At 38.5% G+C, this 26,104-nt stretch overlaps 1 long non-coding RNA gene across 1 annotated transcript; it reads right to left on the minus strand.

Annotated features, from left to right (window-relative positions):
- Window positions 1-213: 213 nt before the first annotated feature.
- On the minus strand, window positions 214-5,886 carry LOC108696690. Its single transcript, XR_001932311.2, has 2 exons — window positions 5,446-5,886; window positions 214-1,453 (listed from the first exon to the last, which is right to left on the minus strand). It is a non-coding gene; the product is annotated as an uncharacterized LOC108696690 (long non-coding RNA).
- Window positions 5,887-26,104: the final 20,218 nt, after the last annotated feature.

The following is a 26,104-nucleotide window of genomic DNA, read 5'->3' on the forward strand; positions in this document are numbered from 1 at the left end:
AGCTTTCCCCCAGAAATCCAGAGTGCTGAGTTGCATCCATGCAATTGGTCTGATGTATCAAAATTGATTTGTGAATTAGGTGTAGGTTGCGGCTAATATTTTTAGAGTGGGGATGGCATTAATGTGTGAGACTTTTGGAACATGTCAGTTGCAGGGTTTCCCAGCATCAGGACTTGTGCAAGATTCACTAATCTCAATAATGTTTCGTGCAACTATAACACAAGTACCTTTAATGAATGGCATCAATTCGTGCAACATTTGTGGGCATTTTAAGGGTGGCCACTTTTGCACTTGAGGTCATACATGAAGCTTTTAGTCTTTAGGACTTATTTATGAGTGCAAAAACACTATTCACAGGAACACAGGTACTTGAATACACACGCCTTGCGACTGCGATGAACTGCACACAATCTGCAAAGCACAGAGCTCAAAGCAGCCATTATGCTGCCCCTGCACATGCAACTGGCTTAAAGTTATTAAATCTTATGCTAACAATGTTTACTCTTTCATGTTATTTACCATCATAGAAATTCATTTGCACCAGCACTGGTTAATTGCATGCAAGTTGTGGCACATGCACATTTAAAGGTGCTATTACACTAAAATTAAAACCCCACTGCATTGTGGGTAAAACACGTGGCACCGTGTGTGTGAAACAGATGATCTTCCTCAATGGGGTGGAGGGGCCCTAATTGCATTTTGACATGGAGTCTAGTAGATATGCCAGTGTATAGGAGGTCTTACATTATTTAATGGCACACTGAGGCTGCATTTATCTGCAAGTCACTCTTTGGAAGTCTCTCTGCCGTCCCATCACTGATTCTTTGTTGGTCACTGCCAGTCATTTATTCCACATTTATGTCCACATGTACTCAAAAAAAATATCCAGGAAACAAAAAGAATATACCATGGCCCACTTATGTATAATTCTATTGAAATGTGTTGCATGATGGCACAGCAGAATCAGTGAGGGCAAAGCACAAGTAGATAAGAGGAACACTTTGTATAGATGATACCCTACTGCTACACCCTAATCTTTTTTTGCTGGTACTCATAAAACAGTTCCGCTTGGTCTTCTTTCATCTTCTCTTTCTGCTTCTTCCTATAGTATCTCCATCCGCAGCTGAATGTGACTGATGCAATGCCCATGAAGAGCACTGTTACGCCCAGTGAGAAGAGGACAGAACCAACAGAGTTAGTAGCATAGGCCAGGCTTGAGGTTGATACGCCAATGATGAAAGTCACTATTCCAAAGGCCAGCATGCAGCTGTGGCACGAATTCTCCACACCCCCTGTAGTTGTGCTCACAAGGTATGGGTTTTCAGTGCTTTTCTTGGGTTCAGGCCCAGAATCCTCATTCTCTGGACTGTCTTCGTTCATCGCTACTGAAATGTCTGGCGGAATAAAGGCAGTGGCCATTGAGGATGAGTTTACAATCACACACCAGGATTACCTTGTTTAAGAAAAGAAATAACACAGATATTATTCCAAGAAACATAATTTTACACCAGATATGAATAGAAATATATATAAATCTGACCATACACTGGATGACCCTTCAATGAATCTGATAATACCTACACAGCCAAATGCTATGGTTCCATTTGATTGGGCTGTTAGCTTTAGAATTTCTCTAGTGCACCCCTAGCCTATAAGGGAATGAATACATCTGTGGCTTTAAAATGAAATGATATAGTCAACTACAAGAGGTCCTCTGCACTCAACCCATTATCAATATATTTAAGACAGCGACATTTTGTGCATACTGCTACTAAAAAATGCCTTACCCTTTAAACAACACAGGGATTGTTTGTCCATATATTGCAATATATTTAAGCTGGCCAACTGCGTCAAAGTCATCCCATATCTGGCCAGTCCTACGCTTAATTTTCATCTGATTCATTAAGAATTCAATTGCTTAATTATACATTTTACAAAGGGACTAAGTTTTACCTGCAACTTACTAGCTGCTTTCAAAGTAAAACTCCCAAACTTGGCTGCCCTTTTATTAGACACCAGTGGGTGTCTAATAAAAGGGCAGCCAAGTTTGGTGTCTAATAAAAGGGCAGCCAAGTTTGGGAGTTTTACTTTGAAAGCAGCTAGTAAGTTGCAGGTAAAACTTAGTCCCTTTGTAAAATGTATAATTAAGCAATTGAATTCTTAATGAATCAGATGAAAATTAAGCGTAGGACTGGCCAGATATGGGATGACTTTGACGCAGTTGGCCAGCTTAAATATATTGCAATATATGGACAAACAATCCCTGTGTTGTTTAAAGGGTAAGGCATTTTTTAGTAGCAGTATGCACAAAATGTCGCTGTCTTAAATATATTGATAATGGGTTGAGTGCAGAGGACTCTTGTAGTTGACTATATGTATTTTGTGGTCACACCCTCATTGCACCCCCGCCTAATGGTTTTAAAAAATAGTGGTGAGCACAACTTTCCCTTGTTTAAAATGAAATGACCCAATTCTCTTATAAATATCCTTCTTATATATATGTGTGTGTGTGTTCATACAGCCTAGTTAGGCTCAAGTACAAGGTACTGATTTGATATTATAATGGAAAAGAACTCTAAGGGGGTTATTTACTAAGCTCCGAATACCTGAAATTCCGAAAGATTTTTTTTTTTATAAAATCGGACTTTTAAAAAAATTAAGAATTTTTCAGAATTTATTAAACCCCGAGGGCTTAAAAAGCCCTAATTTAAAAACACGGCATCTCAAACCTGTCAAGGTTGCATAAAAGTCAATGGGAACAGTCCCATTGATTTTTGGTTGTGTCCGGGGTTTCGGGCAATTTCATAATGTTTTTGGAGCTTCCGGGTGAAAACTCCAAAAAAATTCAGAGATTTCGGGGAAAATTCACAAAAAATTTTGAAAATCTGAGCTTTTCCCGCAAAGCAAATTTTCGGGAAAATGTAATAATAAATAAGCGTTAAAAACCCGAGGGTTAGATCAGAGTTTGTAGCAGCCGATATTGAGATAAATTCAGACCTTGATAAATAACCCCCTATGAGTAATGACCTTCACACAATTGGTAAGCTTTTTAGATAATGGGTTTAATGATGTAAACATGACATTTGTAGTTTAAAAGGGGTTGATCACTTTTAGGGGCAGATGTATTAAGGGTCGAATATCAAGGGTTAATTAACCCTCGATATTCGACTGGCGAATTAAAATCCTTTGACTTCGAATATCGAAGTCGAAGGATTTTGCGCAATCGATCAAAGGAATAATCGTTCGATCGAACGATTAAATCCTTCAAATCGAACGTTTCGAAGGATTTTAATCCATCGATCGAAGGATTGTCCTTCGACCAAAAAAAGATAGCTAAGCCTATGGGGACCTTCCCCATAGGCTAACATTGACTTCGGTAGCTTTTAGGTGGCGAACTAGGGGGTCGAAGTTTTTTCTTAAAGAGACAGTACCTCGACTATGGAATGGTCGAATAGTCGAACGATTTTTAGTTCGAATCGTTCGATTCCAAGTCGAAGACGTAGTCGAAGGTTGAAGTAGCCCATTCGATGGTCGAAGTAGCCAAAAAAACACTTCGAAATTCGAAGTATTTTTTCTTCCATTCCTTCACTCGAACTTATTGAATGGGCCTCTTAATTAATGTTGCAGAGAGTGATATTCTGAGACAATTTGCAATTGGTTTTCATTTTTTTATTTGTGGTTTTTGAGTTATTTAGCTTTTTATTCAGCAACTCTCCAGTTTGCAATTTCAGCAATCTGGTTGCTAGGGTACAAATTACCCTAGCAACCATACACTGATTTGAATATGAGACTGGTATATGAATAGGAAATGCCTAAATAAAAAGAAGAGTAATAACAATACATGTGTAGCCTCACAGAGCATTTGTTTTTTTTCAATGGGGTCAATTTCCCCCAGGTCCGGACTGACAATTAAAATCGGCCCAGGCATTTCAGGTACACAGAGGCCCAATCAGCCCACAGAGATTCCCAAACAGCCCCCCAACAGCCCACTAAATAATGACTTTCTATGGCACCTTATAGCAGCCCCTCTGGCATTTGCCAGAACCCACAGATTGCCAGTCCGGGCCTGATTTCCCCCCATTATAAAGCTGGAAAGAGTCAGAAGAATAAGAAGAAGGCAAATAATTCAAAAACTATAAGAAATTTTAAAATGAAAACCAATTGAAAAGTTGCTTAGAATCAGGATTCTATAACATACTAAAACTTAATTTAAATAATATATAAATAATAATAATTTTGTTTATTTATGTCACCAACATATTACATAGTGCTGTACAACAGAAGGGTGTATACATTAAAAATACAAATACTGGCTGAATAAGTGGAGGAAGTACATTGTTTATGTAGAAAATCTGGACTGGTGAAAGCAATGCTCTTGATTCACAAGAGCAGTACATGTGCCTATATGTCTGAAATATACCATATGACCCTGACAAAGACATTATATCGCTTTTCAGGGCCTGCCAGACTAATCTCTCCTTCTCTTGTAGAATTAAGCCAGGTTGCATGTGAAGTGCTTAATGCAGCAATGGATTTAAGTAATTTTTGAGAAAATATATATTTCAGAGAAGGAAGGAAGATTAAAGTAATCTGAAAGCCTAATTCTTAATATACCTGTCATGGGAGGATGCTTTGCACTTGAAATAAAGGCAGATATAAACAGGTATAATACAGGTATAGGATCCATTTTTAAGATACCCCTTATCCAAAAAGCTCCAAATTACTGGAAGGCCATCTCCCATAGACTCGTGATGATGAAATAATTCACATTTCCTTTTTCCGTGTACTAAAAAGCAGTACCTTGTATTTAATCCAAAACTAAGATATAATTAATTCTTATTGGAGGCAAAACAATCCTATTGGGTTACTTTTGTTTTTTAGTGGAGATCCAAATTATTGAAAGATACCCTATCCAGACCCTATCCAGAAAACTCCAGGTTTCTGGGTAACAGGTCCCATGCCTATACAGTACATGAGCCATTTTTATCATGTTTTGAACCATCTTTCCCTTTCTTTAGCTGACAGTTGTATTAAACCACTCCTTTCTTGTTTGCAGGATGATTGAAATCTAATTCATTTGCATTGTTGCTGGGAGATCAATTAGAATGGGATCCCATCCCCTTGGGTTAATAGACATCTGCTTTTCATAATTGGTTATTATTAATAATAATATGCACACTAATGTTCTCTTCTATTTGCTAATAAAACTAATGTAGGCAACATATGCTTGTATCATATTAGTAACACTTGCACAACCGTTCTACTGGACCCAGAGAGATATTTAAAGGTCCCTGAGCCGCCCGGCAACACTTCTCCATCTGATTAAAGTGCAGTTTAACCAGCATCTTCTATTTTGAACGCCGCCTCATTTAATTGTATGCCGTTTCTGCAGACCCTAATGTGGTTAGAAGAGGATTAGATTATCATTCTGTTTAACATTCTTACCTGCTTGCGTCTTGAAACTTTTAATGATTTTTCTGGATGCACAACGCAGCCCCGCACTCTCTCTAGTGATTGGATTTCCGCTTGACTGATGATTTTTTTTTCGCTCCTTCTCTATATGACATGAATGTGCTTCCAGATTCCTTTACTCTATTACCCTTTGATAATTATATTGCTGGTTGTGCCACCTTCCTCCTAACAGCTGCGTTCTGCAGAATATGTGCTCCAAATCTCTATTTTTGTTCCTTCTCTTTCCAGTAATGCCTTGTTAATCTGTCTTTTTTATGTCCACAGTTGCTTTTCTCTTGCTTCAAGATTAATCTGCACGGTCTTCTGCATTTTCTCAGCTTTAAAACTTTCTCAAAGTTTTTTTTTTATATCACTCAGTACCAGTTCCCTCCCATTTCAATTAGAGTCCAGACTTGGAGATGAAAATGATAAAGCAGCCAATTAGTGAGTTCCTCTTGCTGCCTTTCAAGAGCTATTACCGCTGCTGAGTAGTTCTCTGCCTTCTTCCTTAGCAGCCGGGGCTTACAAAAACACACAGCCGGGCAGGCACACTCACTGAAATACAACATTGTGAATAAAGCCGGGAAGAATGTCAGATAAATGGATGGATATGTGAAAATGGGTTATTTACACGGAAACAAGAAATCTTTATAATAGTAGAACATTTTTTTTTCACTGGGACACATTATGAACAACATCAGTGCACTGGGAAAAGTGTACAATACTCCATTGAGCTGAACAAAGTCTACTTTGCAGAGAAATGTGGCCAACCTGGGCTGGAGTGATGCAGGTTACCCTCTTATACAGAGAAACAGAGATTTCTAATGAGCTGTTCTACACTGCCTATTTCAAGGGGTGTTGGTGGAATCTTTTTTTAAATGGGTGGTTCACCTTTACAACTTTGCAGCATTTCTACTGGTCCTCATTTTTTAATTTTATATAGGTTTTTTTTAATTATTTGCCTTTTTCTTCTGACTCTTTCCAGTTTTCAAAGGGGGGTCACTGACCCCATCCAAAAAACAAATGCTCTGTAAGGCTGCATATTTATTGTTATTGCTATTTTTTATTACTGATCTTTCTATTCAGGCCCTCTCTTATTCATTTTACAGTCTCTTATTTAAATCAGTGCATGGTTGCTAGGGTAATTTACTGAAATTGCAAACTGGAGAGCTGCCGAACAAAAAACGAAATAATTTAAAAACCACAAATAATAAAGAATGAAAACCAACTGCAAATGGTCTCAGAATATCACTCTCTACATCATACTAAAAGTTAATATAAATATGAACAACCCCTTGAAATACTGTATGTGCTGTATAATGAATGGTGTCATTATGCATGCAAGTTTAGTTGAACATAAACCCAATTCATTTAAGGTACTCACATCAAAATGCAAATCCTTGCACTTCCATATATTTGTACTCAGCACCATTCAGTCCTTCCTGCCTCCTATTCTGAATCAAGTGCAGTTGTACCTATGGAGCGACCGCCACCTCTGGACCAATCAGTATCGTCAGGGTTTCGCTTTGGTATTGTGCATCAACAGGCGTCTAAAGAATCAAGTGCACATGATATGACTATATAACTTGATGTGAAAAACTTTCAGTATGATTTACAGAAAAGTGTGAGCAATATTACGTTCATTTTGATCCATCAGCTGCAATTGTGCCAATCACCAAGTAACTAGTGCTATGCCCCCCTTGTGACCACAACAACACTGGAATTCTGGGCAAAAGGGGATTGCTCTCCAAATTGCACTTTGCTCACTGCAGTCGTGGACTTAATGAGCCCTTATGCGTTTGAACAGGGCATTGTGTTCATATTTGCCGAAGTCCGTGGATATCAAAGGCTTTAATAATAACTCCAGTACGTTTATGATATTGTATTGCACTCGAAAGCTGTATGTGAATGGTACTGATATAAAAAAAGCTAATGTTGGCTGGGAGTTACGGTGCAACGGCAGAAGGAAGGTCTCATACTTAGGCAGGCCAAGTATAGCCATATAGCCATTTTCTAATTATAAAAACAAGGTGGAATAATGACAGGACTAAAAGGCCACATATTTTGCCATTCCCCCCCTCCACTTCCCTGAGCTCATGCCAAGCTGACCTTTATAGATGGATAATTAGTGCTTGCAAAGGGCAGACACACTGGCAATGACAGCTGGCTTCAAGGTTAATAACACCCTGGGGCTGATTTACGAACATACAATAGATGCTGAATTGCACCAGGACAGTTATGTATAGCAGTAATCTGATATTTGCTTTTATTTACAAACTTGTAGCAGACCACCGAATGGTTGCCACTTGCATCTCTTGGCATCTCTTTAGCTGGGAGTTGCGGAAGGAATGTTTCAGGATTTACAGACCCAGAGGCCCAAAAAAAAGTCTGAATTTATCTCAATATTTTCTGAAAACTACTCCGACCAAATCCACACAGGTTTTTTCCTCTTATTTATCAATACACGTTCCCGAAAATTTTCCGTGCGGGGAAAAAATCCAAAAAAACGTGAAGAAAACGAATCGTACAAATTTTTCAGATTTTTCACCCAAAAACTTCATATTTTTGCCCGAAAACCACACAATCTTTGGATTATTGCATGATAATTCAGATAAAGATATCTTTGTGACCTATCCCATTGACTTATATGCAACTCGGCAGGTCTGAGATGCCAGATTTCCGGATTCTGACTTTTTCCATCCTCGAGGTATAATAAATCCCCAAAAAAATTTTTTTCCCCACAAAAAAAATCAGATTTTAAAGTAAAAAAACACCCATTTTTTAATAAACAGCACCTTAGTATTGCCTTATAGCAAATTTCTAAGTCTTCCAAAATATTCAAGTTCATAGAATAGTATAGATTCCTATGAGCCAATACTCACACCCTTCTATGTAGAAACCTCTCCATCCACACTGTCTGGGCACCCTCACTCCTTGCTTGTGCTGTATATTTCTTATTATAGTTTATTTTAGGCCCATGATTTTATAAGTTCGATCTCCTTAAAGAAGACTGATATGATGGTGTTTATGGTCCATAAAACTATTTTTAAGGAATGCTATCATCAACAGTTTAACAGTTTTAAATTAAAAAGTGCTTCTCTTTACATTTTCTTCAAATACGTTCTTTTACATGTATGGGATTGATTAATCAGAAACCTGTTATCCAGAGAGCTCCGAATTGGAGGGAGGCCATCTCCTATAGACGCCATTTTAATAAAATAATTCCAATTTGAATAAATTATTTCCTTTTACTTTCTAATAATAAAACAGTACATTGTACTTTAATTCAACTAAGATATAATTACTGCTTATTGGAGCTGAAACAATCCTAGAGGGTTTATTTAATGTTAATAATTTTATAGTAGAGCTAAATTACGGAAAGATCCCTTATCCGGAAAAACCCAGGTTCAGGGCATTCAGGATAACAGATTCCACACCTGTACAGACTATTTTTGTGACACTAAGGGGCCGATTCACTAAGGGTCGAATTTCGAAGTTAAAAATACTTCGAAATTCGACCCTCGGATTGAAATCCTTCGACTTCGAATATCGAAGTCGAAGGATTTAGCGCTAATCCTGCGATCGATCGATCGAAGGATTTTCCGTTCGAATCGAACGATTCGAAGGATTTTAATCCAACGATCGAAGGAAAATCCTTCGATCAAAAAATCACAGGCAAGCCTATGGGGACCTTCCCCATAGGCTAACATTGACTTCGGTAGCTTTTAGCTGCCGAAGTAGGGGGTCGAAGTTTTTTTTAAAGGGGAAGTACTTCGACTATCGAATGGTCGAATAGTCGAACGATTTTTCGTTCGATTCGTTCGATTTCGTTCGAATTCGAACGAATTTAACCAATTCGATGGTCGAAGTACCCAAAAAATACTTCGAAATTCGAAGTATTTTTCATTCGAATCCTTCACTCGAGCTTAGTGAATCAGCCCCAATGGGGCAGATTTACTAAGGGTCGAATATCGAGGGTTAATTAACCCTCGATATTCGACTAGGAACTAAAATCGTTCGACTTCGAATATCGAAGTCAAACGATTTAGCGCTAATCGTACGATCGTACGATCGAAGGACGAATCGAACGATTCGAAGGATTTTAATCCAACGATCGAAGGAATATCCTTCGATCAAAAAAACACAGGCAAGCCTATGGGGACCTTCTACATAGGCTAACATTGAGTTCGGTAGCTTTTAGCTGCCGAACTAGGGGGTCGAAGTTTTTCTTAAAGAGACAGTACTTCGATTATCGAATGGTCGAATAGTCGAACGATTTTTAGTTCGAATCATTCGATTCGTAGTCGAAGTCGTAGTCGAAGGTCAAACTAGCCCATTCGATGGTCGAAGTAGCCAAAAAAACACTTCGAAATTCGAACTTTTTTTAATTCGAATCCTTCACTCGAGCTTTGTAAATCTGCCCCTAACTCTTCAAATGTATTTGTAAGGATCTGTCGTAGAGGGACCATGGGAGGCAGCATGAATGAACTAACTGCTTTGTGAACAGGAGAGCCCTGCTAGCAACACTCATCACTGACACCCTTTTGGGGCTAATTCCAAACGGGGTTAGAGATAACCGCACACCTTACATACCCCTGTTCTTCTCTTGGTGCTCAGTGATAGAGGAATCGGCTACCTCACATGGAGTATGAAGAAATTCACAATACGTGCGTTAGCTGGGCAAGCCCCTTTGTCAAAGCAGATGGCAAGAATCAAAGAAAAAAACAAGCAGGAGCCAAAAAACAGAAAATCTATAACAAATAGAAGGTTTAGGTAGAATCTGAGAACAGAAGCTAGCTTGATAGCAGGGAAATATTTGGCCTTTTAACCCCTAAAGGATGTCAAAATTCAAATGGGATACTTAGGGTGTTATTTACTAAAGTCCAAATTTGTCTCAATATTTTCTGAAAAAGACTCAGACCAAATCCGCACAGGTTTTCATGATTCTTTCAGATTTTTGATCCGATTTCGCAGGTTTTTTTTGATTTTTCATCCGATTTTCGCAAGTTTTTCGGATTTTTCCACCAAAAACTCTGAATTTTGGCCAAAAACTCAGAAAACTTTGGGGTATTGCCAAAAACCCGGCGCACATCAAAAAATCATTGGGACTTCTCCCATTGACTTATATGCAACCTTGACAGGTCTGAGATGCCGGATTTTCAGATTCAGACTTTTCCCATCCTCAGGGTTTAATCAATTCTGAAAAATGAGTGATTTTTTGATTTTATAAAAAAAAAATCACAAATTTTTCATGATTTTTGCATTCGGAGTTTAGTAAATAACCCCCCAAGAAATGAACAAACATCTGGGGGCCGATTCATTAACTTCGAGTGAAGGATTCATAGTAAAAAAACTTCGAATTTCGAAGTGTTTTTTGGGCTACTTCGACCATCGAATGGGCTAGTTCGACCTTCGACTACGACTTCGAATCGAAGGATTCGAAGTAAAAATCGTTCAACTATTCGACCATTCGATAGTCGAAGTATTGTCTCTTTAAAAAAAACTTCGACCCCCTAGTTCGCCATCTAAAAGCTACCGAACTCAATGTTAGCCTATGGGGAAGATCCCCATAGGCTTGCCTAAGTTTTTTTGATCGAAGGATATTCCTTCGATCGTTGGATTCAAATCCTTCGAATCGTTCGATTCGAAGGATTTAATCGTTCGATCGAAGGAATAATCCTTCGATCGTACGATCGCAGAATTTGCGCTAAATCCTTCGACTTCGATATTCGAAGTCGAAGGATTTCAATTCCTAGTCGAATATCGAGGGTTAATTAACCCTCGATATTCGACCCTTGATGAATCGGCCCCCTGATGTCATGACATACAAGGGGTATGTAACGTGGCACATCCAAGGAGTTCACATGCTCATCGATGACAGAGGACCAGCAAACCGAAACGTAAAGGAGCACAACAATCTCCTGGTGCGTCTTACAGTATTTTTTCAGGACAGAAATTCTAATGTTTCTTAAATGTAACACAGTGCCACAAATAGGCAACATGCCACAGGTATGGCATATTTATGCAGAAATGTGGTGTTCAGAATTATAGAGCAGGTGGGCACTACATTCTTCGATTAGGTCATCTGTCAGCTTGTAATAATATCTCTCTGGCCTTTGATATACCCCTTGTCATAAACAAGTACATGTACTATTTGCAGTAAAAGGAATTCTACATCTAATAAGCCTCTGAAGTATGTTTTGGGGCATATTTGCTTTTGACTTTGAAAATGGGCAAGCAAAAAAAATCAGATTTTACCAGTATGCAGGTTGTGTTCAACCACTAGGGTTTGCTAACTATAAGTCCTGTTACAGCCTTAGTCGTTGGTAGAGCTGCCATACTAGTACCATGGGGGTATTCCACATAGGTTCAACCACTGTAATTTTCATGGAGTCTAATGGACAAGATGCAAAACTGCATTATGTATAATTGCTGTTCAGTGGTTGATGAGCCACACAGTGCAAAGATAATAATTTTATGTCCTAGTAATATATAAGGGGTATAAGGGATAAGGCTGATTTTATAGGTCAATAATAGGTGGGTTCTCTCTGATACAGGAGCAGTATATAATGGATCACTGATGGGACAATATTTTCCATTAGAAAACTCCCAAGTATCAAAATATAATTAACATATAATATAAACTTAACATATAAATATACTTTTTTATTATTATTATTATTATTATTATTATTATTATTATTAAACTAAAAGAGAGCCACTTAAACCCTTTGTCAAACTAGGCTGAGGCACAACAGTTCATTGAGAGACATAATCAAAACATGAATTTCTTTCATATTGCCTTTGGGATATTTAGAAAATATTCATTTTTTGAAAGGTTAGTTGTATTTAGACACGCATATAGAATAGACTGTCTTCAGCCACGGCTGAGTGGATATATATACCCCTGTGGGACAGAAGTAATAGAAATTAAAGATGCCAAGAAAAAGGCACTGGGGGCAAAATGAAACAGAAAGTTAATATGCAGGAATTTCATCATTTTCCTTTTGAGAGATGCACATTCTTTGGGAAAGAGAAGGTAGTTTTATTTACTTTATGTAAGTGTCTACATAGCTTGGAGATACTGGCGAGGAGTGTGTTAAACAAACAAACAAATTATCCATTTTATTTGATTTTGTAGCAAAGTAACCATAATTGCTTTATTCCTCTCTGTGTGCAGCCATCTTTGAAGTGGGTGTGGTTAGACAGAAATAGTAACATAGGACTGTTCTACTAATTCCCAGGGGCCATGCAAAGGTTTTTATGGTCCTTATCCTGTCCAGAGTATACACATACTTCTGTTCTGTGCATGACATTATCATTTTATCCTAGATTACTCATTACATAGACAGCTTTCTGTAAGGAATTATAGAGCCTTCTACTGACAGTAACAAATATAAGGGTTAACACACCCTATATACAGGTATGGGACTTGTTATCCAGAATGTTCGGGACCTGGGGTTTTCCAGTTAATGGATCTTTCTGTATTTTGGATCATCTTACGGGATCATCTTCATAACTTTTGTCTCCTGGAAAATCATGTAGACATTAAATAAACCCAATAGGCTGGGTTTAGTTAGGGTTAAATATATCTTAGTTTGGATCAAATACAAGGTAGTATTTTATTATTACAGACAAAAAGGAAATGATTTTTAAAAATCATTTTTCTAGATAATAGAGTTTCGGATAACGGATGTCATTCCTGTATATTATATGAAGGTTACACATTCAATTCTTTGATGCTGGGATGTTGTTAGGATTATATTTTTAATTATTGATCTGCCCCAAAAAGTTGCTTATCAGCATAGGGAAAATAGAATAAGCATTGAGGTGGGGCCTGGTGTCTGCACAAAATCTGTAGGGGATATGAGTGATATTAGACCTGAACGGCGTAACTCATCCAGTTCAATCTCCAGAAATCAAATGACTCCCCTTTGTGATTCCTAATCAGATGAGACCAAATGGCTGTTTTAAAAAAGAACAACATTCAGGAGCAATAACATCTGGTTTATGAAGGTGACAGAGTTCCAGTCAAGCGTGTAGCTGGATGCAGAATATGCTTGTTCTTTGGAAAGTGTTTTAAAAAAGAGACAACTGATATTCATAAAGGTTACGTTGAAGTTAATTCATATATACTTAAGGGAGTTTTCTATACTCTGGATTTCTTAACCTTTTGTCAGACTGAACCTGGGACTTAAGTTGACAGGCCAAAATTAATAATGTTTCATGTTTTTTATAATTAATGATGTTTTAACTTTTGATATTTATTGATTCTAAATTAAATACGTAATATGTAATATGCACTGTATAATAGTCACCCTCTCTAACCAGGTTTTCTGTTTGTGTCTCCATGAGTAGACTCCATTATCCAAGTGGAGACACTTGGGGGTTATTTACTAAATTCTGAATTAATGTGGTCGGACTTTTTGGGGCGAAACTCATATCTTTCATTTTTTTTTGTTTTTTTGTTTTTAAAAACTCATACTTTTCATGATTTATTAAAGCCTGATGCTGCAAAAAGCCTGATTACAAAAATCCACCCTCTCAGACCTGCCAAGGTTGTGTATAAGTCAGTGGTAGAGGTCCCTATCCTATTTGGAAGTTTCTGTGGTCTGCTCTGGAATTAGCCTGAAAATCCGACATTTCAGGCAAAAATCCAGATTTGAGCGATTCGGGAAAAAAAACCCAAAATTTTAATTTTCACAAGATTTTTTCAGGGTTTTACCTGAACTGATTAAATCAAGCTTTTTTAATAATAAATAAGGTAAAATCGAGTATTGGAGTTGGTCATGGTTTTTTTTTATTTAAATAATGAGATAAATTCAGATTTTAGTAAATAACCCCCTTGAAGACTCCATTAAGAGTCTCCTTATCTTACAAGGAAAACATAGAAGTATCCGAATATTTATATCTACATGAAGAGCACAGCTCTTCACAGGGGTTTTTCAACAATGTGGCATAGTCAGTCAGCACTTCTGCAACCTGCCCTTAGTAGAAGTTACTTGTGATCTTGTAGAGCAGTGATCCCCAACTAGTGGCTTGTGAGCAGCACCCATTTGAGGTTGGTCCCAGGTGCTTCAAGTTGTCACTTTTGAATTCCTAGCTTGTAGGCAAGTTATAAAGATCTCTACCAAACAGAGCCTTCCACAGGCTGCTAGTCCACATGGTGCTACCTAATAGCCAGTCAATATTTAAGAAGGTAGATATCTCTAAAACAAATCATTTGTGAAGGTTTGAGAAGCTACTCATATAAGGAATGCTCTAAAAGATTAGCTATATCTCACAAATTCCCAATACAGTACATCAAGCTCAGCTATTACAGCCCTTTAAAAGCGACCATAACATAGTGAAGCCGTTCTTTTTCATGGCGTTTTTTCAGGAAATTTAGGAGTCACTGAGGTTGTTTGAAGTGTGAGCATCACAGATTATACCCTGGAGTTATTTCTCAAAATATACTTTGATTTATACTAGAGTCTTAAGGAAGATATTTCATTTTAGCTCAGTAGGGCAAAGATTATGGCCGCTTGCATGCCTATTAATAAATACAGAAACACTGATAATAATAATAATCTCTGTGCAGAATAACATCTAAAAAGGCCTATTTTTTTTTAATTGCATTAATAGGTTCACACCAACACTAGGGGGCAAATTTACTTAAGGTCGAATATCGAGGGTTAATTAACCCTCGATATTTGACTGTCGAAGTTAAATCCTTCGACTTCGAATATCGAAGTCGAAGTATTTAGCGCTATTCGTTCGACCAAAAAAAGCGACCAAAGCCTATGGGGACCATCCCCATAGGCTAACATTGACTTCGGTAGCTTTTAGGTGGCGAACTAGGGGGTCAAAGTTTTTTCTTAAAGAGACAGTACTTCGACTATCGAATGGTCGAATAGTCGAACGATTTTTAGGGGCAGATGTATTAAGGGTCGAATATCGAGGGTTAATTAACCCTCGATATTCGACTAGGAACTAAAATCCTTCGACTTCGAATATCGAAGTCGAAGGATTTAGCGCAAATGCTGCGATCGAACGATCGAAGGATTATTCCTTTGATCGAACGATTAAATCCTTCGAATCGAACGATTAAATCCTTCGAATCGAACGATCCGAAGGATTTGAATCCAACGATCGAAGGAATATCCTTCGATCAAAAAAACTTAGGCAAGCCTATGGGGACCTTCCCGAATGGTCGAATAGTCGAACGATTTTTAGTTTGAATCCTTCGATTCGTAGTCGTAGTCGAAGGTCGAAGTAGCCCATTCGATGGTCGAAGTAGCCGAAAAAACACTTCGAAATTCGAAATTTTTTTACTTCGAATCCTTCACTCGAGCTTCATGAATCGGCCCCTAAGTTCGAATCGTTCAATTCGAAGTCAAAGGTCGAAGTAGCTCATTTGATCGTCGAAGTAGCCAAAAAAAAACATTCGAAATTCAAAGTTTTTTTCCTTTATTCCTTCACTCGAGCTAAGTAAATAGGCCCCTATCAGTGTGTCTTCTGATATGTAGTTTTCCCATGGGAAGTTAGTTTCGCAGAGGTATACAAGCCTATGCGCTTTTTGGGGTTTTTTTCTCTGTGTTTGACCCTTTCTGGACATAGGAAATGATGCTGTAATTATCAATAGCAAGAGGCTGTGCAAACACAAACAAGTGATAATAATTAGGGATAAAGCCTAACTGGCAATTGTCTTCATTTCTCTCCTCTTGAATAAACACTTCGTGCTACAGTTCCGCTTTATGGTCTAGATAATGGATCCAGTTGGCGGCGAGATTAAAACAGCCTGCACAATTAATTGTTCTTTTATCATCATTAATGTGTGAGGCTAATGCATTGCAGTATAAACTAATGCCAAGCCTCATAGCTGACTTTGGATGCTCGGGCCACTCTGATGCAGATTGAAATAGAGAAAATGAAGCTCTACTGCCCAAGTGAGGAGTTTATGGTATATGAGGCTAATACTGATGGCCTACCTGATAAACTAAGCCCTGTAGACTGCCTGGTTCATGTTTTAATCAGGTGACATCATGAATGACTTTTGATACGTGCACAAGTAACATACATGTGTCCAATATACTGGTTATTGGCTCCACTGTTGCTTGGTGACTTCTTTTTGTAGTCATTGAGGAATTGCTTTTGCCAATTTAAATGCACTAATAGCAAACCAATCTAATCATTGAGTACCAGCCTAGACCCAGAGGTACACATAAACTTTTTGAGATCCTATGTCCTATGACTAAATCTGATGCAAATATGTAGATGTCTGGATGAATCTCTAAAAACCCACAAGTCTACCAAGCAGCCAGTCACATGAGAATAGTACAGGTATGGGATCTGTTATCCGGAAACCCGCTATCTTGAAAGCGACACATTACGGGAAGGCCATCTCCCAAAGACTCCATTATAAGCAAATAATTCTAGTTTTAACAATGATTTCTCTGTAATAATCAAACAGTACATTATACTGCATACAAACTAAGACATAATTAATCCTTATTGGAGGCAAAACAATCCTATTGGATTTATTTAACATTTAAATATTTTTAAATAGACACAGTATGGAAAGATCCCTTATCCAGAAAACCCCAGGTCCTGAGCATTCTGGATAACAGGTCCCATGCCTCTACTCTCTGCTTTTAAGTTAGTTTCAGAATCATAAGGTAGGGGTACCATGAGACTCAAATGTAAAAAGTGTTGAGGAGCCAAATGAGCATGAAAATGCCAAGGGCTGTGATTAGCTATTTGGCAGCTCCAAGTTGGAAGCCTACAGTAGTATGCATGGAGTATGCATGGAGTATGCATGTGTCTCTTCAAAACTTGCCTCCAAGACAGGAATTGATATCGAAAAAGCTGCTTTGAAGAATCAAAGAGATGTCCCTGGTTAAGGATCACGGGATACTATACAACACTTGCACCATTACTAAAAACATGAATCCCTCCATTACTATAAAGCAGTAAAGTGAGGGTAAAGCTGGGGGTTGGCATTTGAATTAGGATGAGGGGGTTTACAGTGTTTGTTTCCTCAATAAACACCCTAAACCAGGGGTGTCCAAAAGGTAAATCAGGACCTACCAGAAGACCGTTAGTCGGTGATCAGTAGATATCTCAAGACACTGTCAACAAACAGCTTGTCTATATCACCCTTCTGTTTTATTCTTTTCATTCAGATATTTATTCTGTTAAGGTTACATAAGAAATAATTGTTTTTTAAATATAGTAATATAAATCTCTTATAAGTCAATATAATATTTAAGTAATATTTTCCATGGAACATAATGCTAACAGTGATATTATGGATGTAGATCATAATGGGACAACATCACTAAAAGTGGACCCTGCATTAGTAAAGCTTGGGCACTCCTGTTCTAGACATTAATACAGGGTTGTAAGAACAATAACCACCCATTATATCACCCTGGCATAGGGACCAACAGATCCCACATGTCACAGCACCCTCTGCCAGAGTGATGTTTAATCTACTGGACTCCTCAGGGTCCCAGTAAGTGGGACTGAGATAAGAAGGAAGAGGAACTAAAAACTATAGCAGTTATGTCCCATGTGGCCCTCCTTAAAGTCTCTGACTAACTCAGAGTTAGAGAGCTGAAAGGTTGGGGTTTGTTCTGTTATGTTAGACATCCAGTCACTCCAGCCTTTATACATTACATTTTGGTCAACTAACTATATTAGAATTTTTTTTATTAAACACAGCCTATCTATTTACCCAGTTTTTATTTTTACACTGAACTGATCCTTTAAATCTCATTTATAGAAAAAAATAGAAAGACTGTGGCCACAGTGTCCCTCTAAACTCGAAGGTCTTTCATTACCTGATCTTCCTCACTACCTGACATAGCGGTGACCTTCTGGTCTTTAATCACGTGGAACAATTCTTGTCAATGATAATTGATTAAAATTTTCAGCTAATGGAGCTGAAGCCCAAACTTAAGCTCTTTTAATACTCTCAGATGTAGCCCTTCTGCTCCCGTAGTCTTATCCACTTTGAATTTTTTTGAATCCAATAAAACTTCTTCCACTGTAATTAGACTTATATCCTCTCTTTTTCCATTTGCAGAGATTGTGCTGAGCCTTGCCTTCTAATACTCTGCAAAATGAAAATAAGAAAGTACAAATTATACATTTTTATGTATAATATTGATGCACAGCATCCACCTGTCAGTGCACACATAATTTTAGCCCCAAAAAAGAACAGTTTTTTTCATGGTTGGCATTAAATGTGCTGTTTTTTCTCTTTTAGTTACTCTAAGTACATCTATGGGTTCAGTTTATCAAAATTTGAAATATACAGAACATTTTATTAATTCTCTGGTATTTATCAGTTCTCGGTTCAAGGATTTTTTTTCTCCCATTGCACAAGGTTCCCATACACTTGAATGGTAAAGCCAGGCAAGAATTCTAGACAATAGATCTCAGCAGACTTGAGCACGTGAATTCTTTCAGCAAGAAAATGTGAAAACAATTGATGAATATATAACAGAATTCTTGACCTGCCGCAGAAAGGCAATTCTTTTTTTTTCCCTTGAGACTGAAATTCATTTTTATCTCTACATTTGTCAAATCTGGTGTGGTCTTCTTTTGTCTTGTACTCTTATGATACTTAGGGGCACATTTACTTTGCTCGTTGCTCGAGTGAAGGAATAGAATAAAAAAAACTTTGAATTTCGAATGTTTTCTTTTGGCTACTTCGACCATCGAATTGGCTACTTCGACCTTCGACTACGACTTCGACTCAAACGAATTGAACTAAAATTGTTCGAATATTCGACCATTCGATAGTCGAAGTACTGTCTCTTTAAAAAAAACTTCGACCCACTACTTCGCCACCTAAAACCTACCGAGGTGCAATGTTAGCCTATGGGGACGGTCCCCATAGGCTTTCCTATGTTTTTTTGGTCGTAGAAAATTGCGATAAATATTCGAAGTCGAAGGATTTACATTCATCAGTCGAATATCGAGGTTTAATTAACCCTCGATATTCGACCATATGTAAATCTGCCCCTTAATATTCATGTCCCATCCCTGTAAAAAATATTCTCACCCTGAATGAAATTGAAGCACTATATATGGGAATTACGGGAAGGTTCTCCCTCAGATTCCGTTATAATCAAATAATTAGCATTTTTAAAAATGATTTCCTTCTGTAATAATAAAACAGTACCTTGTACTTGATCCCAATTACAATATAATTAATCCTTACTGGAGGCAAAAAAAAATCGATATTTAAATTATTTATTTTAGTAGACTTAAAGGAGAACTAAAGCTTAACTAAAGAAGTAGCTACAAATGTTGTACATTTTGTTTTGGGCTTCTGTACCAGCCCAAGGCAACCACAGCCCTTTAGCAGTAAAGATCTGTGTCTCCAAAGATGCCCCAGTAGCTCCCCAATTTCTTTTCTGCTGATTCACTGCACATGCTCTGTGCTGCTGTCACTTACTGAGCTTAGGGACCAACTCACAATATACAGTACTTCTTTAGAATAGAAATGTCACAATATAAGGCTGATTAGTTATTCATACAGATAATTACTACATGGCAGCACAGAAACCAGTGTAATTAGAATCAGAATTTGATAATCAGCCCTGTAGCATCAGCTTATATTACAGACCAACCTCATTTTCTGCTTCATAATTAGTGACGACCCCTAAGCTTAGCTTCTCAACAGCTGCTCAGAGCCCACTGAGCATGTGAGTGTCGCAGACATTTTCCAAGATGGTGACCCCCTGTGACAAGTTTGAAGTCCTGGATCATTGCTGCTATTGAAATGCTGAAACCCAGAGCCGGGCCAACCCGGCCAGGCGCCCTAGGCAACCTGGCCGGGCACGGCGCCGGCTTAGTGTGCGGGAAAATACGAACCGGCGCGGATGCGCAAAAAGGCGCGGATGCGCGAAATTACGCGATCGCGCGCATGCGCGCATGCGCATTTAAAATTGAAATTACCGACGCCAGTCAGGGAGACACAGGACCGGACACGGGGTAGGCGACAGAGCAGGTACGTGCCTGGCACCCACTCAGCTTTGCGCCCTAGGCACGTGCCTACTCTGCCTACCCCTAGTTCCGGCCCTGCTTTAGACTGGTACAATAAGGTATAAAATATGGCATTTTAAGCCATATTAATTTTAGGGTTTAGTTCTCCTTTAAGGTATGGTGATCCAAGCTACAGAAAGATCCTTTACTCAGAGAACCCCAGGTAATTCTTGATAACAGGTCCTATAACTGTAAACAATTCTGCATGGATTCACAGTGTTATATATATCCCCAACTAATGAAGCCTAGTGGTCTCCTCCTGCACATTTCTGCCATCAATGATTAATGAAAAAAGCAGCAGCAGCTTATGGGAAGTGCAGAGGATTTGCCTTCTGAGTAGTTCAGAGCTGCCGGCTGGACACCTTTGATGTAAAGGAGCATTTGTTACACACATGTTCAGTGTTATTGGCCTGAGATCACTGCTTCAGGATTATAACTCCGCTGGGACAGGACTAATGTGAATGATTCATTGTTTCTGCAAAGCACTGCAAAACTGTACATGCTCTATAGAAATAAAGGCTAATAATAATAAATGATTAGTATTTCAATTGGATGTGATGAAATGTGGCCCACACTGCTCAGTTATCCAAACCCACATTACTATGGAGTACATACAAAATTATCCCTAGCACAGAGAATGAATGCCTCGCTTGGTATATAAGTATTTGTGACCCTATACACAGAAAAAATATATACAAAAGACTTATTTCTATTAAAGAATGAGAACAGAATGTGGTTAGTGCACAAAAGGATGTCATTATATCACAAACTCCATTCTGTACATTTTAACAAGCAATCTGTCGCACAAATGTATAACCTCCATGTAACGGACACACTTACAGTATGTGTAAAGTTACTCACAGAATGAATTATGTAAAACAAAACTTGCAAAGAATAGATAATGGTGTAACTAACTAGTGCAAGCCAAGCTAGATTTGAATGACAAAATAGATATTTGTGACAGAAAGCAAGATTTTATAGTACATGATTCATTCTTTCAACAAAATGAAAGCTCAGTTTGTTAGTCACATTACTGAACCAATAAGAACAAAGTTTATTGCCATACAACAAACAAGTAGGGTTGCCACCTTTTCTGGAAAAAAAATACCGGCCTTCCTATATATTTATCTTTTTTTCCTATTAATAACATTGGGATCAACAATCATTTTTACCGGTCAGGCCAGTAAATACAGGCCAGCGGTCAACCCTACAAACAAGATGAAAAGTTGCTAGCTCTGCTCCACATGGCTGCTTCATCCCTAAGGCATAGTTAGTAGTTAAACACTACTGGTTCTTGATAGGAAGTTCTTAAAAATGGCTGAAAAATATAATGCTACATTGATAATTAGTGATGGGCACAAATGTTTTCCACTGCGGCCAAAATTTGTAGTGGAAAATTTGCCGCAACAAAAAAAATTGTTGTGCGGCAAATATGTCGTGCGGATAAAAATTGTTGCATTTAAAAATTATTTGGACACCCATTGACTTCAATGCATTTCATGAATTTTTCCGCGTTTCGCAAAATTTTCCAGAGTTTCATGAATTTTTTGAACTAACACAGCAGAATCATTTAATCCACTACCAGCCAAGCAGTTTATCACACATATTATCTTGCAGCCTAACCCATCATTATAATAGGCCTAATATCCCCTCACTAACATCTGACAGACTCAAAGTCAGTAGTAAGCTTTATATATGATTATTATTCTCCAATGTCTCCTCCTAGCTGTAATCTTGCACCACTGCTTTTGACAAACCTGCCATAGGGATGAAATGGAAGGAAAACTGGTGCAATATTATAGCTAGGAGGAGACACTGGAGCCTAACAATTATATAACAATTATATACAAAGCTTATGTAGGGACCCGTAGGGTTAATTCCACTACGGTCTGAAACCACATGTTGGGAAATCCCCTAAATGCGAGCTACAGGGTCCTACCTAGAGCTTTAGGAGGGGCCAGAGACTAGTCCCAGTGCAGCATGTCTGGCAGATACCATAGGAAGTCACAAGGTGTTGCTGCTGTGTGCTCACAGCCATTGCTGATTTTACTTCACGGAGGACAGAGTGGAGTAAGAATCTGGCTGCAAAGATGTAGGGGCGGGAGGCTGGGGTGCGGCAGCCCCAAGCCTGGGAGCTAGACCAGGAGGGTCTGAGCTCCTAATTGCCAAACCTGGACTTTGTGTGCCCACGCTATGGACAGTGCTGGGAGCTCAGCTGCGGATCAAGCAAGTGTGCGCTCGGCTAGGAGCCTTTAAGGATGTCATCACGTGGATGCCTGTTTCAGCTCTGTGTGAGCCTGCCAGCTCTGTGAGCAGTGTGCTCTTTGGGAAAAGGGACTGCGACGCTTTGTCTGCAAAGGAGTAGTGTGGGACTTTGCCTGGCAGGGAGGTGCCAGGACTGGATGATCAGAGGTTGCCCAGGGTAGTGTGTCATGCTATGTAAATGCATTATTGACCTATGACTATTTACTTTTCCTTTAATCTGCACTTTATTATAAAGTTGATATACAGCAAAGTGTGTGTTGAATGTTTTCCTAATGGGACCACCCACATTTGTATTCCCGGATCCTATTAGGAGAAGAACTTCCCAGTACCCTTTCACCTTGCAAAGGAGTTGAGTTGGTAAGATGGTACAAACTTGGCACCAGGGGGTCGCCAAGAGGGTGTTACACTTACTACTGACTTTGTGAGTTTGTCAGATGCAGGGCCGCTCCTACCATGAGTAAGGTTGCCACCTGCCCGGTATTTCTGATGCTGATTTTTAAGCGCTGATCGGGAGAGGTGGGTTTGGCATCTGGGCAGCAGCCCCAGGATCGCCGCTGGTCAGATGTTAGTGAGGGGATATTAGGCCTTTTATAATGATGAGTTAGGTTGCAAGATAATAAGTGTGATAAACTGCTTGGCTGGTAGTGGATTAAATGATTCTGCTGTTAGTAAAGCAGCCAGACAAGCACAGTAACTTCTGGTACATTTATTACAACATGGCAGGTAGGTGTGGCCTGTCCCATTATTGCTCTCAACTTAGACAGGAAGAGGGAAACATGAACAGGAATATAAATCATAAGACAATGGCAAAACAGCAGGAATGCCCTTAAACAAAATGCCATGACATAAGCAAGTTACTATAATAAGAATAGCCATATCACCTACAATTATCTTATTTTTGTTTTGCATACTCTTCTTTCTCTAGAATCGTTATCAGTGCAGCATTATATTTCTAAACCGTTTGTAAGAACTTCCAATTACGTAGTGTTTAACAGCATTATCTGAGCTTTTATGTTCTCCCACAACTATTTGCTGTAGATATTCCTGAAGCTAAAGCTTTAAAAGCTAAGGGGGGACTGACAAAATATTTGACCACAAATAGGGTCTTCAACCTAAAAATGTCTAAAAAAAAATGTCTTGGCTTGGCTTGCTCTGCCTATTGACGCATGTGAACCCTGTAGCTAAAGAATTGGGCACAGACCTCATGCACATATCAAGCACTGGAAATAATGTCAGGCAGACTCTGAAAATATTTGCTGCTGCTGCACCCGATTTGTGAAGAAGCGCATGCACAGTTGCATCTGAGTATCCGCACCCAAATTGACGCATGCATTCTGGGACAAAAACGCTGCATTTTGAGGTAAAAACATGGCGATTGGGTGTAAAGCTGAACTTGCTCAATGTGTCTGCGGATCTAAATGAGCCTTATTATCGTCAGAATATGGAAAAAAATTATTTTCAGTGTAGTTCTAGTATAAAACCCTGGGTCACAAACTATGTTAGTGTAGTAAAAGAGCAAAGAATCCATTTCATCTAAAAAGAACTGTGTGCAGGCCTCACAATGTGAGCAACTATAGGGGGCACATTTACTTAGCTCGAGTGAAGGATTAGAAGGAAAAAAAAATTTTTTTGGCTACTTCGACCATTGAATTGGCTACTTCGACCTTTGAATATGATTTCGACTTCGAATCGAACGTTTCGAACTAAAAAACGTTCAACTATTCGACCATTCGATAGTCGACTGTCTCTTTAAAAAAAACTTCGACCACCTACTTCGCCACCTAAAACCTACCGAGCACCAATGTTAGGCTATGGGGAAGGTCCGTTGTCTGGATTAAATGAAATCCAATAGGAGTATTTTGCATCCAAGAAGGATTAATTATATCTTACTTGGGATTAAGTACAAGGTACCATTTTATTATTACAGAAAAAGGAAATAATTTTTAAAAATTTGGATTATTTGAATAAAATCGAGTTTATGGGAGATAATGGATACTATACCTGTATTTAAAGGAACATGAGCGCTAATTCTGATACCATTCTTCATCCATTCTTTATTTGCATTGTTACAATTAATTTCCAGTTAAATTCACGCTAGCACAGAACATAAACTGCATTACCTGTTTTTTTTCTCCGGAGCAACATTTCCAAGGATTAGCAGAGCCCGCCATCTTGTACAAGTGAGTGGAACAGACTGTGCAAAATCAGAATTTAGTGATTATCACCGATACATTTTCACATTTATAGCAGAAGAAATCTTCCGGAGGTATATTTATTGAAACATAAAATTAATTTGAGTTATGCAGCGGTACATGATGAATAATTAAAAAAACGCAAATAAAGAATGCAATAAGGAATATGCCCTGAAATAAGGATCCCTTTTCCAGAGAACCACTTGGTCAGTTATGCTAGGGGCCATTGTTTCATGACATCTTGGGGTACAGGACCCACTGGGTCATTTATAAACAGTGGGCAATTTGCTCCTGGGCTGTAACCGATTACAACCAATCAGATCATTTGCTTTCAGTGCTTAACCTGCAGCTGGCTGAAAAGAACTAATCACTGATTGGTTGCTATGGGTAACTGCCCAGGAGCAAATTTGCCCACTGTTTATAAATGACCCCTACCACTGTGTTATGAAATGCTGGATTCAGTATGCTGGGGAAGTCCTTTAATGCTGGGGGTGTATTACATACACGCTTACTTTACAAACTTCAATTGATTAGGCCTGATGTGCATTAGGATACAGCGATAGGCATTAGGCCACAAATCTTTTTAGCTGCCTCTTAGAGGAGAGAATTTTAGGAAAACATTTTTGGTAAATCATATCAAGTCTCTCATACCTGTTCCAGAGGCATAAGCAGTGTCTGTTTATAATAGATATCTTTACTAAAGAGACAGGAATCATGGAATTTTTTGTAGATTCACAACCTTCATAACCAATGTAGGTGTATAACATGTGATGTGTTAATAGAATCAATAATTTACCACCGTTTCACCCACACACCCGCACATAATTGGGTTTAATAATACAGAGGGTTGGTCGGTTAGATGTGAGATCTAGGTGGGATGAATATACTGCTGTCAAGTTATATACAGATAATTCTTGACATACACTGGAAATCCTGAATAAGTTAATACAAGACACACCAGATTTTTTTAAGTGGCTGTAGAACAATGAATTTTTTTTCCCTTTGTTTACATTTTTTTTAAATTAGAGCTATTAAATGTTCAGTTTTAACTGGGTATGTTTGATAGCGCTTGGTTAATTGAGAATCACTTAAGAAACTGTTCCGATTAACTAACAGCACAGCACTTTATTTACTAGATGCACTTTAATCGTATACTG

Source organism: Xenopus laevis, chromosome 7L, assembly GCF_017654675.1.
Source record: "Xenopus laevis strain J_2021 chromosome 7L, Xenopus_laevis_v10.1, whole genome shotgun sequence".
NCBI classification, from domain to species: Eukaryota; Metazoa; Chordata; class Amphibia; order Anura; family Pipidae; genus Xenopus; species Xenopus laevis.